Here is a 10,573-nt window from a genome sequence, read left to right on the forward strand (position 1 = left end):
TCTTCTTGTTCCTTTGTTTCTTGATATGCACGTGGCCACCTCTAAAGCTGAAGCCTTGGAGAGCATCATCTAGAATATTCATTATGTGGGTGTAGTCCTTTTTCTCGTAGTCTCTGGAAGGGTCAAAATACACGATGTGGGAGACTTGCGGGTAAAGAACGATAAGGACGGCGCGCCTGTTGCTGCGGGGAAAAGACACCTCAAATTATTCCCCATATGAGAGAGAAGGAATGATTGAAATGTACGAAAGGGTTGTCCGGAACTGACTTACTTTGGATGATAAGGCACGAGGACAATTTCCCGGTCCTTATTCTGTACCATGAAGTTTTGGAGGTACTCCCTAGCAGTTTCACGCTCAAAGTCGCCGAGACTCAAGAAAGACTCGTGCATGTAGTACGGATCCACCACACAGATTTGCGAGACTTCTTCACTCTTCATGACGGAGCTCATATGTGGCGCAAAAAGGCGGACGATAGTAAAATCAAGCCGCCTTGTTAGAAACATCTCAAAGATATGGTCAAACCGCAGGAAGAACACCTCCGCGGGCCGTGTGTCGACGTAGCACTTCCCCTCAGGCACACGAGCCGCGTATGTCGGATATCCTGGATCCTTTGAGGCTAGTAGGCTTTTCTCAGTCGACAGCACATGGTCGTGCAGTCTCCTGAGATCCCCTGATAGTGCCTCTAGCGGTTTCGGCGGTAGCATCGGCTCGCCCGTGAGATGGAACATGACTGCACCTTTCACAGGTACACGCTCTTCAGAATGCATCGTCTGGCTGCTGTGTGCTCTGGCTTGTTTGGAGGCAGTTACCTTCCCCGATCTCTTCCTCTCCTTTTTCTTGGGCACACCTTCTAGACCCTTCCTTAACCCATGCCCAAGTGTTCCCGGGCTAAGTACTGAACGACCCTCATGCCTGGCTAGTTGAGCCTGTGTTGAGGCGGCATCTTCAGGCGTGTCCTGTGAGGATTTCATGAAGAGAGACTTTTTGCAATCCATGGTACGACCCTGCTCGGGCATATCATCCATATCCTCATTAGCAAGCTGATAGCCCGATTCGTCATATGGTTGACTCATCATATCTATGTCACAGTCATATGCGTTTGTATTGAGGTAATCCATAGGGTCGACCTCCGTCTCATCATCCATTCTCTGTTCTACAGGAGAAATTACATCAGCCAGTACTATTGCACCCCCTTCATCATGTCATCCCCCGCTCTCACCCGGCACTACAGGAGCTGGTAATTGCGTAGGCGGGGTGGTGGTCTCCGCACATGCTTGTTGATGTGTGGTAGTTATTGGTGTGCTCTCGGCCGGCTCCAGACGAATAAGATTCTTCGGCCATAGCAGCACCCAACCCTTGCAGCTTCCAATCCGCGGCGGGGTCTCGTCGTCCGCTCCCACATGCTGTACTGGAGGAGGCAAATCCTCATGCCCCGATTTCACACTGGTCAAGCTAACCCTGAAGTGCCCAGCGGGGATCGGCTGGTTGTGGAACATGCGTTGAGAGGGGTCCATTATCATCCCCTTTCCCACGTCCACCTTCTGGCCTTTGATCAAGTAGAGTATGGTGCACGAGGTTTCTTTCGCCTGCAAACACATATGTCTGTGGCGTAAAACAACCGAAAGGCAACAAAAATGGAATATTATCTATATATATATATATATATATATATATATATATATATATATATGTTGGTGCGACATGTAATTACCGTGACGGCGTCGAGCTCAGCCAAAGACGAAGGCCCACCTAGCGTGCCTGAGACTGAGGACGGGCTGCTATGAGCGGGAGCGGCTGCGAGAGGAGGCCCGGTTGCTTGAGCAAGTGATGGTGCGATGGTGTTGTTGTTCATGGAGTTGCTCGCGACGAAACTGGGCATCGGGAAATCATGTACCGTCTTGTCTGGATTTTCCTTCGCCCAGTTGATGATAACTGGAACCAAGTTAGTAGCAAAATCATTTCTGTAGGCAGTTACAGCTGCATTGACTGCCTCTATAGCAACTCATATTTGTCCTCGGCTGCTTTTTTCGCGTCCTCAGCTGCTTTTTTCTCGACCGCAAGCTTCACCTTTGCGTCGATGTCCGCCTGACTAAACTTCTTTTTCTGCTTCTTGGCCTCCGGGCCGTCGTTGTAAAACACCTTCCACGTGGCGCCGTCTCCAGCGCCGTGCACACGACCATATTGCGGTCCAACGGGAGTCCCTTAAGTTCGTTCAAGGCCCGGTTGAGAGGGGTGTCCCACTTGGGCCTCATCGGAGAAGTAGGGCTTTCGGCTGCAAGCCGGTGTTGCTTCTCCAGTAGTCTAATCAATTTCCTCGTGATCTTGTCCGTGTAAAAAACCTTTTTCTCCTTGTCCCACTTGTAGCGGGCCCTGATGAAGTCATGCTCCAAGGGGGTGGTGAACTTCGCGAAGGGGTCAGGGAGACCCGCGGCTTCACGTTCCGCGTCCTCCTTATCCCATATGGGCCTTTTACCGAGGTAGCCACGGCTTTCGAGGCGATGCTTCCCTGTGTTCCTTTGTTGAAGGCTTTTAAATTTCGCAGCCTTAGCCTTGGCTGCCTCGGTAGCGCAAGTGTCCTTGAACTTTTCGAACTCCTCTTCCATAAGTGTCGGATTTTCCTCCAGAATCTTGGACAGGGGTTCATCAGCCTCAATAACTCGTTTCACCCTCCCTTTCCAGGAGGCCAAATCATTGCTGAACATGCCCATGGTGTGATTGTTAATCTTTTTCATCTTCGGATCATCCCACGGTTGTTCTATGTTATCATCCCGATCGGGGAACTTGAATCTCTTGTGCAACTTCGTTAGGAGCAACTGCGTCAAATGTTCTTTACTCCTTAAGTCATCGTCGTTGATGCTTGCGCATTCCCGTAGGATGCATCCTACTTGGTTCCCATAGCACTTGCGAGGTTCTTCCGGCTCTAACGGCTCAAACTTGCTAGGTGCCATCTTTGTGATCACAAGTCGTCCAATCCCTAGTTTGTTAGGTTTTCGTATCCTCTGCTTCTTATGCTTCCTCTTTTCGGTAGCGGCATCGGGGCCGGTACCTTCCCCGCCGGTACCTTCCCCACCGGTCTCGGTGCCGCCATCGGTGCCGGCGCCGTCGGTGTCGATGTCAGCGTCAGTACCATCATCGAGGCCGACCTGCAAACCTTGCTTAGCAGTCAAATAGTCGAGGTACTCTTGTTCACCCTCATAATCCATCTCGTCTGCATCTTGGTCAGAAGGCCTAGTTTCTTCGTTGTTCGACATGTTTCCTATGATTAAGTGGTCTCATTTATTTCTAAAAGTATGAATAAATGAGAAATGACATAAAAAGAAATCTATGTGCCAGCACTTGATATGCCAACTATGTAGCACAAATCATGCCTTTATTCACGGGAAATTTCGGCATGACCTTTGCTAAAAAATGGACATATCGAGCGCCTGAAATTCACCGGAACGGAAATGAATCAACATTCCGGCGTAACATAGGCCACTCGGATCATTTTCCAAACATGACATGTCCAAAACATGACATATGCACATATCACATGTCCAGTTCAAATTTGCATATAAATTCAGCTAATTTTGAAACCTAGCTAAACCGTCGCTACTACCAGTTTTCCTTTTTCTTTTCCTTTATTTTATCCCACTTTTATTTCCCGAGGGCAGTGAACGAAGGGAGGGCGATATATATTGCATCATTTGACGGTTAAATATGTATGCAAAATAGGAACATATATATTACACATCATTGGACCCATGCATAATAATGGCTAAGTGTGTATACAAAATAGGAACATATATATATATTACACATCATTGGACCCATAACATACGTTTCCTCAGTGCTGACGTTTTTGTTTTTGAGTCAACTTCTTTCCCTTCTTGTTCGTCGAAGAATAATTGAGCCCCTCATTATGACTTTGCCTTTTCCATGGAGTACGATTTTTCTTAGGTAATGTAGTATTGATTCTTCTTTTGACGTATACTTCATCATCATCGTCATCTTCCCTCATTGGGTGCCGTACTGATCGTCTTCCTCGTTGGCGACTCCATCCATTCCAATGATGTTCCTTTTGCCTCTCCTCACGACAACACGGCTGGGATTGCACGGGTCAGTTATGAAGAAGCATTGTGTCACGTGCTTAGCGTGTACCCATGGCTCGTTTTTTGCGATAGCGTTCACGGTAGCGCTCTTGGCATCGGGTATAGTCATGGTAGTGAACATCCGGCTTTCTCTTTCGACATTCTTAGCCCATCTGACACGGAACAGCGTCGTGTTGTGCAGTTCAGAGTAGTCAAGCTCCCAGATCTCCTCGACCCTTCCATAAAATCGTTTAGTTGTGCCGTTGTCGCTATCGGTCATGCACTCCATCGTCACCCCTGAGTTCTGATCATCACTGTCCATATCTTTTGCCTCCGTGTAGAACGTGTATCCGTTGATATCATATGCCTGATAGGTTACGAGGTTGGGCGAGGGGCCATGTGCTGAGGCGTATATGAGCAATCCGTCCTTAGAGCCCTCCTCCGGGGGATTAGCAATAATATGCTCTTTGAACCAATGCAGGAAAGTGGAGTTGTGCTCTCTAGTAACTTCAGTGTCCGTCCTGCATACCCCCCGATCACGATACTTCTTTGCGATAATTTTTTGTGCAGTGCCACGAAAGGATCTACCTCGTCTAGGTGTTGTAGCACTACCAAGTTTGCTCTGTCAAAGTCGCTGCGTCGATCTGAGTATGCCACGTGCAGTTCCCTGCGACCGTTGCAGTGACCATCTCCTTCGAGCCTCCCATCGTGCTTGTTAACGGGCAAACCAACACTAGCACCAGGCGGCTGGTCTGCGCCATATAGAAAATTCTCACAGAAAGAGATGCACTCTTGTGCCAAATAGCCCTGGACGATGCTTCCATCCGGACGGGACATGTTACGAATGAATCCTTTGATGATCCCATTCATCCTCTCAAACGGCATCATGTTGTGCAGGAATGACGGCCCCAGGTCTATTATGTCATCCACAATATGGACACACAGATGCACCATCACGTCGAAGAACGCAGGCGGGAAGTACATCTCAAGCTCATTCAGTATCACAACGATCTCTTCCTGTAGCCTTTGGAGCTGCTTCACACTGATCGACTTTCGAGAGATGACGTCGAAAAAGTTGCAGAGACCAATAAGCGTGTCACGGACGTGCTTGTCCATTATCCCTCTAAGGGCAACAGGTAGTATCTGCGTCATCATCACATGGCAGTCATGAGAGTTCATCCCGCTGAACCTTTTCTTGTCCGTGTCTAGATATCTGCTTATCTTGCCACAGTAACCGGAACTAACTTTGACTCCAGTAAGGCACTTAAAGAATTGATTGATCTCAGCCTGACTTAAGGTGAAGCAAGAAGGGGGGCAATAATCCTCTTTCTTTATTTTCTTGACCTTCTTCTCCCGTGCCTCTGTCTCCGTCTCTGTCTCGTCTGACATTTTACGGGCCGGCATGTGCAGATCTTCCCTGATTTTCAAATCTTGCAAGTCTTTTCTTGCCTTCGGCCCATCCTTGGTCTTATCCGGCATGTTCATCAGTGTTGCGAGCAAGCTCTCAAGGACATTCTTACAGATATGCATTTGATCAAGGCAATGAGGTGTATCGAGTTTGTGCCAGTACTCCAAGTCCCAGAACACAGACCTCGTCTTCCATACCTTCAGCAGCGGCTCCGGCGCCTTTCTCATCGTCTTTCCCGGCGCGGGGCACTCCTTCTAGTTTTTCAACAGCTCATCGATTTCGGCACCGCTCCGCTTACGTGGAGGTCCTCGATGCTCAGCGTGACCATTGAATAGATCTCCACAATTTCTCCACGGGTCGTCCTATTCAAGCCATCTTCGATGCCCCATGTACACGATTTTCCCAGACCCGCCATCTTTCCTTGACGTTAGCTGCTGAGACGTCGTATCATCCATGCACCGCGTGCATCCACAATATCCATGGCACACCTGGCCTGCCACATATCCGTAACCGAGATAGTCCTGCACTGTCGTGATCAGCGCGGCTCTCATGTTGAAATACTCACCTTTGCTGGCGTCCCATGTCTTGGCCGGTGTTTTCCATAACGTGTCTAACTCCTCTTGAAGTAGCCCCAGATACAAATTAATATTATTTCCTGGTTGTTTCGGCCCTTGAATAAGCATGCTCATGTGAATGTACTTCGATTTCATGCACAACCAGGGGGAGGTTGTACATCCATACAAACACGGGCCATGTGCTATGGTTGGTGTTTTGGTTGCCAAACGGATTCATGCCATCGGTACACGCGCCGAGCATGATGTTCCTTGCGTCACATTCAAAATACCGATAGAAGTTGTTCAACGCTCTCCACTGGCTTCCATCCTTCACGTGTCTCAGCTTCGGATCATCTCCATCGTCGGGCTTCTTCCTCTCCGCGTGCCAGCGCATTAGCTTTGCTTCCTTGGGATCTACAAAATACCTCTGGAGACGGGGAGTGATCGGTAAGTACCATACAACTTTCTGGGGACATTTCTTCCCGGCCTTCTTGTATCGAGAAGCATTGCACACCGGACAGCTTGTTTTTTCCGCGTGCTCCTTTCGATAAATTATGCAATCGTTGATGCATGCATGGTATCTAACGTGTGGCAGATCAAGAGGGCACATGATCTTCTTGGCCTCATCAACACTAGTAGGACATAGATTACCCGCGGGAAGAACATCCTTTAGGTACTTGAGATGCTCATCAAGGCTAGTGTCGGTCCATTTGTTTTTAGCCTTCGTCTTCAGGAGTTGGAGCGTGAAACTCAAGCGGGTCACCTCAGGATTGCAACCATCATACAATGGAGTGTTCGAGTCTACCACCAGTTGCTCCAGCTTAGCCTCCTCTCTAGAAGCAGCTCTCTCAGTACTCGTCTCCTTGTGAAGCAATGCTTGAACATGAGGGTCCCACACAATTGAACTTAGTACCGACGAACTCTGCTGCGTGGAGTCCATGTCGTTCTCTCCGCCGCCATGTCCGGCCCCTTCTCCTCCGCCATGTTCGGCCCCTTCTCCGCCGCCATGTCCGGCCTCTTCCCCGCCGCCATTATCGATCATCTCTTCGTCTTGCCCCGTGTCATCATTGCCTGCCCCGTCGGCATCCTCAACATCGTCATCCTCATCTTCAATTATCCACCGAGTATAGCCATCCATGAAACCAATCATGAGCAGGTGCGCTTCGACACGACCATCATCATGGGGGTCGAGCCAAACTATTCCTTTGCATTTTCGACACGGACATAAAACCTCTGTCCGGTTATTTTCTTTCATGTCCTGCACCGCCGACCGCAACCACCTGTCCACCATCGTTCCACTGACCATCGTCAACTCTGCACGGTAATAATAAATAAATTGATTATAAAAATGCATGCATGCATCAAAGTCATAAAAAAAATTGCATGACCTTCCCTAAAAATAGGACATATATGGATCTAGAGTTTGCCCGGAATTCGCCGAAACGGAAATAAATCGACATTTCGGCAAAACATAGGCAACTCAAAAGCACAATTTGGCGGCGTCAACTCATGCCACACACACAATTTCCACAAACATATCACACACACATAAACATATTTCCATTTTGCAAAAGCATGAAATTTTCATCACCTCTATCTCGATCGAGATCGAGCACACGGTGGAGATGATGTTGTAGGGAGATCAGAAGTGCACAAAGCTCTTCTTGACAAATATAGATCTAGTTAGGGGGAAAATAGGTCACTTAACTAAATCCTACATCTACCTAGCTACCTAATTTGGGATGAGACAACTTCAACTAGTGGAGGGGGAAGGAAAAAGAGAAAGGAGATGCATTAATGGAGGTGGTGTAGTTATGTAGGAGTAATGAAGAGAGAGAAAGGTGGATAGAAGAGAGAGAGTAATGGGGGAGAAGTATTGAGGAGAAGAAGAAGAGTGAGAGTGGGAGCATGTGGTGGAGGTAGGGGGAAGGGAAAAGAGGAGGGGGAGGTAGGGGGAAGGGAAAAGAGGAGGGGGAGGGGAGGGACGGGTGGGGAAAGGTGTTGGGTTGGTGCGGGTTAGCAGTAGCGCGGGACATAAAACGCGCTGCTGATAAGGATTTAGCAGCAGCGCGCTTTGGGATACGGCGCTACTGCTAACTGGGACAAAAAAGTGTGGCAATTTGAAATTTACCAGCAGCGATCCCGGAAAAAGCGCGCTACTACTACATACTTAGCAGTAGCGCGGTTCTTGCGACCGCGCTACTGCTACTTAGAGTTAGGTGAACACCGCTGATCGATATTTGTAGCAGCGCGTTTTAGGCCGAGCGTGCTACTGCTAAATCCTTATCAGCAGCGAGTTTACAGGACACACGCTACTACTAGTTAGCAGCAGCGCTCCTTTTTGAACCGCGTTGCTGCTAAGATTCTGTGTATAGGCTTTTCCCTAGTAGTGAGAGGATGTATGCTGAGTGGAAGGAGTTCATGGCTATGTCGAACATTCGTGATGAGGGGCTTGATGTACGTTGGTGCCCGCCCACATGCCAACCCAGAGTCTGCAAACAAGGACAAGCTTCAACCTTTTCTTGTTGAGAAGACCCTCCCCTGTGGCAAGAAGTCCTTTGTGTTGAATATGTTTCTTGATATCATGCACAGGATCTTCTGCAACTCACTTTTTCCTTGCATTGGTGACAAGGACAAGGTGCACTCCTATCTCGTGGACATGATGCTCATGTGTGAGGAAGCGCGTCACCATCAGGCTAAGCCTCTTGATGTCTCTCATATCATGTGGAGTGAGCTTCAGATTGCGATGTTCCACCGGAAGGTGCCCATCTATGGCCCCTACTTGTTCCTCTTGATCTCGAAGACTTGGGAGAAGCTCTTTCCAGATGAAGAGTTCCTTGCTCCCAACTGGATTCGCCATGAGCCCATCAAGCTGCGCCAGAAGAACCAGTGGGCTAACACCACGACCCGGGTTGAGGCCGAGGCTGCAAGGATGGATGTTGATGAGGATGAGTTAGAGGAGAAGGTGGCTGGGGACATCTCTGAGGAGTACGCTCCTCCCTCTACTGAGCCATCGTGGGCTAGGAAGCTCAAGGCCAAGATGAAGGTTCTGTTCTACATGTAGGCCAAGGGACAGTACAAGGCTCATGTGAACGCCAAGATGGCTCGTCGTCGCGAAAAGGCTATTATGGGGCAGGTTGGTCTTGAGATTGAGAGTGGCTCCGAGGAGAGGATCACAGATAGGAACCATGGATCAGACAACACTGCCGGTGGAGTGAGTCTGAGGAGGATACTGGAGTTCATTCTTCATCCTGTGCTGTAGAGGAGTCTGGGGAGGAGGAACATGACTGGTGATGCCTTGGAGTTCCACCACCACTTGTGTCATAGGTGTCCTCTCTGCCTTTTTGGTGTCTCGATGCCAAAGGGGGAGAGAGTGTAGGATTTGCGAGTCTTGTGTCGCTTTGCTTTCGTTCCATTGAACCTTCTTTGCTTTGGTTTGTTGGTTTGTGGTTGTGCTCGTGTGAGACCAGGAGACTATCATATGGTGTGAGACATATGCCCTCAAGTTTATCTTATTGTCTAGTATGTTTAGTAGATTGTGAGCTTATGCTATCTTGTGCCCTTTACTTCATGCTCACTTACTTTACCTTTTCTCCATGCTTATTGTCACTTACATTGTTGCAAGTTTTGCCTTGTCTATAAAATATAGGGGGAGTGTTGATCCTAGTATGTGTGCCGTGCAGTCCAAAGCATATCTATAGAGTGCACACATCTAGGGGGGCTGTCTATATTCTATAGATGTTGGGTTTGCTTATGTTCATTTTATATCCTTGTGCAAATCCCGTATCGTCATCAATCCACCAAAAAGGGGGAGATTGTAAGGGCATATTTCTCCCTATGTGGTTTTGGTGATTGATGACAATGCATTTGCGGAGTAATCGTGTGCATTGAGCATTTCAGAGATCTCATGTCTAGGCACAAGATGATTCGGTGCCCCTCAGAGCCTATTGAAGACGACGGTTTTCTATGTTTCTTTTCGATGAATTTGAGTCGTAGGAAAGACGTACTATTAAGAGGGGGTCCGCTTTGGAAAGGTTGGGGTGGAATCAACACGTACACTTATGTTCCTTTGCACCACCTTTCCTTCGCTTCATTGGAGCATTGGTCATTTACCCTTGTCTATGCGAAGATGAAGGGCTCCAAGTGCTATAGTTTCTGTGGCGTGCGGTAGTACCGCTCAAGGGAGCAGTATTACCACAGCTGTCCACGGCAGTACCGCCAAGGGAAGCGGTAGTACCGCGCTGTGAGGTAGTACAGTGGCCCTAGTGGCTTCTTGGGGAGCATTGTGCCTCCACACCGCTCCAACGGAGACGTACTTCCTCTCAAAGAGAAGGAACTTCGGTAACACATCCTCGTCTCCACCGACTCCACTCTTGGTTATATCTCACCTTTACTTGTGCAAGCTTATATTGTGTTGTATCCTTTGCTTGCTTGTCTGCTTGTTGTTGTTGCATCATATATGTTGTTCACCTAGTTGCACATCTAGACAACCTATTTTGATGCTAAGTTTAATTTCGAAAAAGCTAAAAATTGTTAGTTG

Source organism: Triticum dicoccoides, chromosome 4B (assembly GCF_002162155.2).
Source record: "Triticum dicoccoides isolate Atlit2015 ecotype Zavitan chromosome 4B, WEW_v2.0, whole genome shotgun sequence".
In the NCBI taxonomy this organism is placed as follows: domain Eukaryota; kingdom Viridiplantae; phylum Streptophyta; class Magnoliopsida; order Poales; family Poaceae; genus Triticum; species Triticum dicoccoides.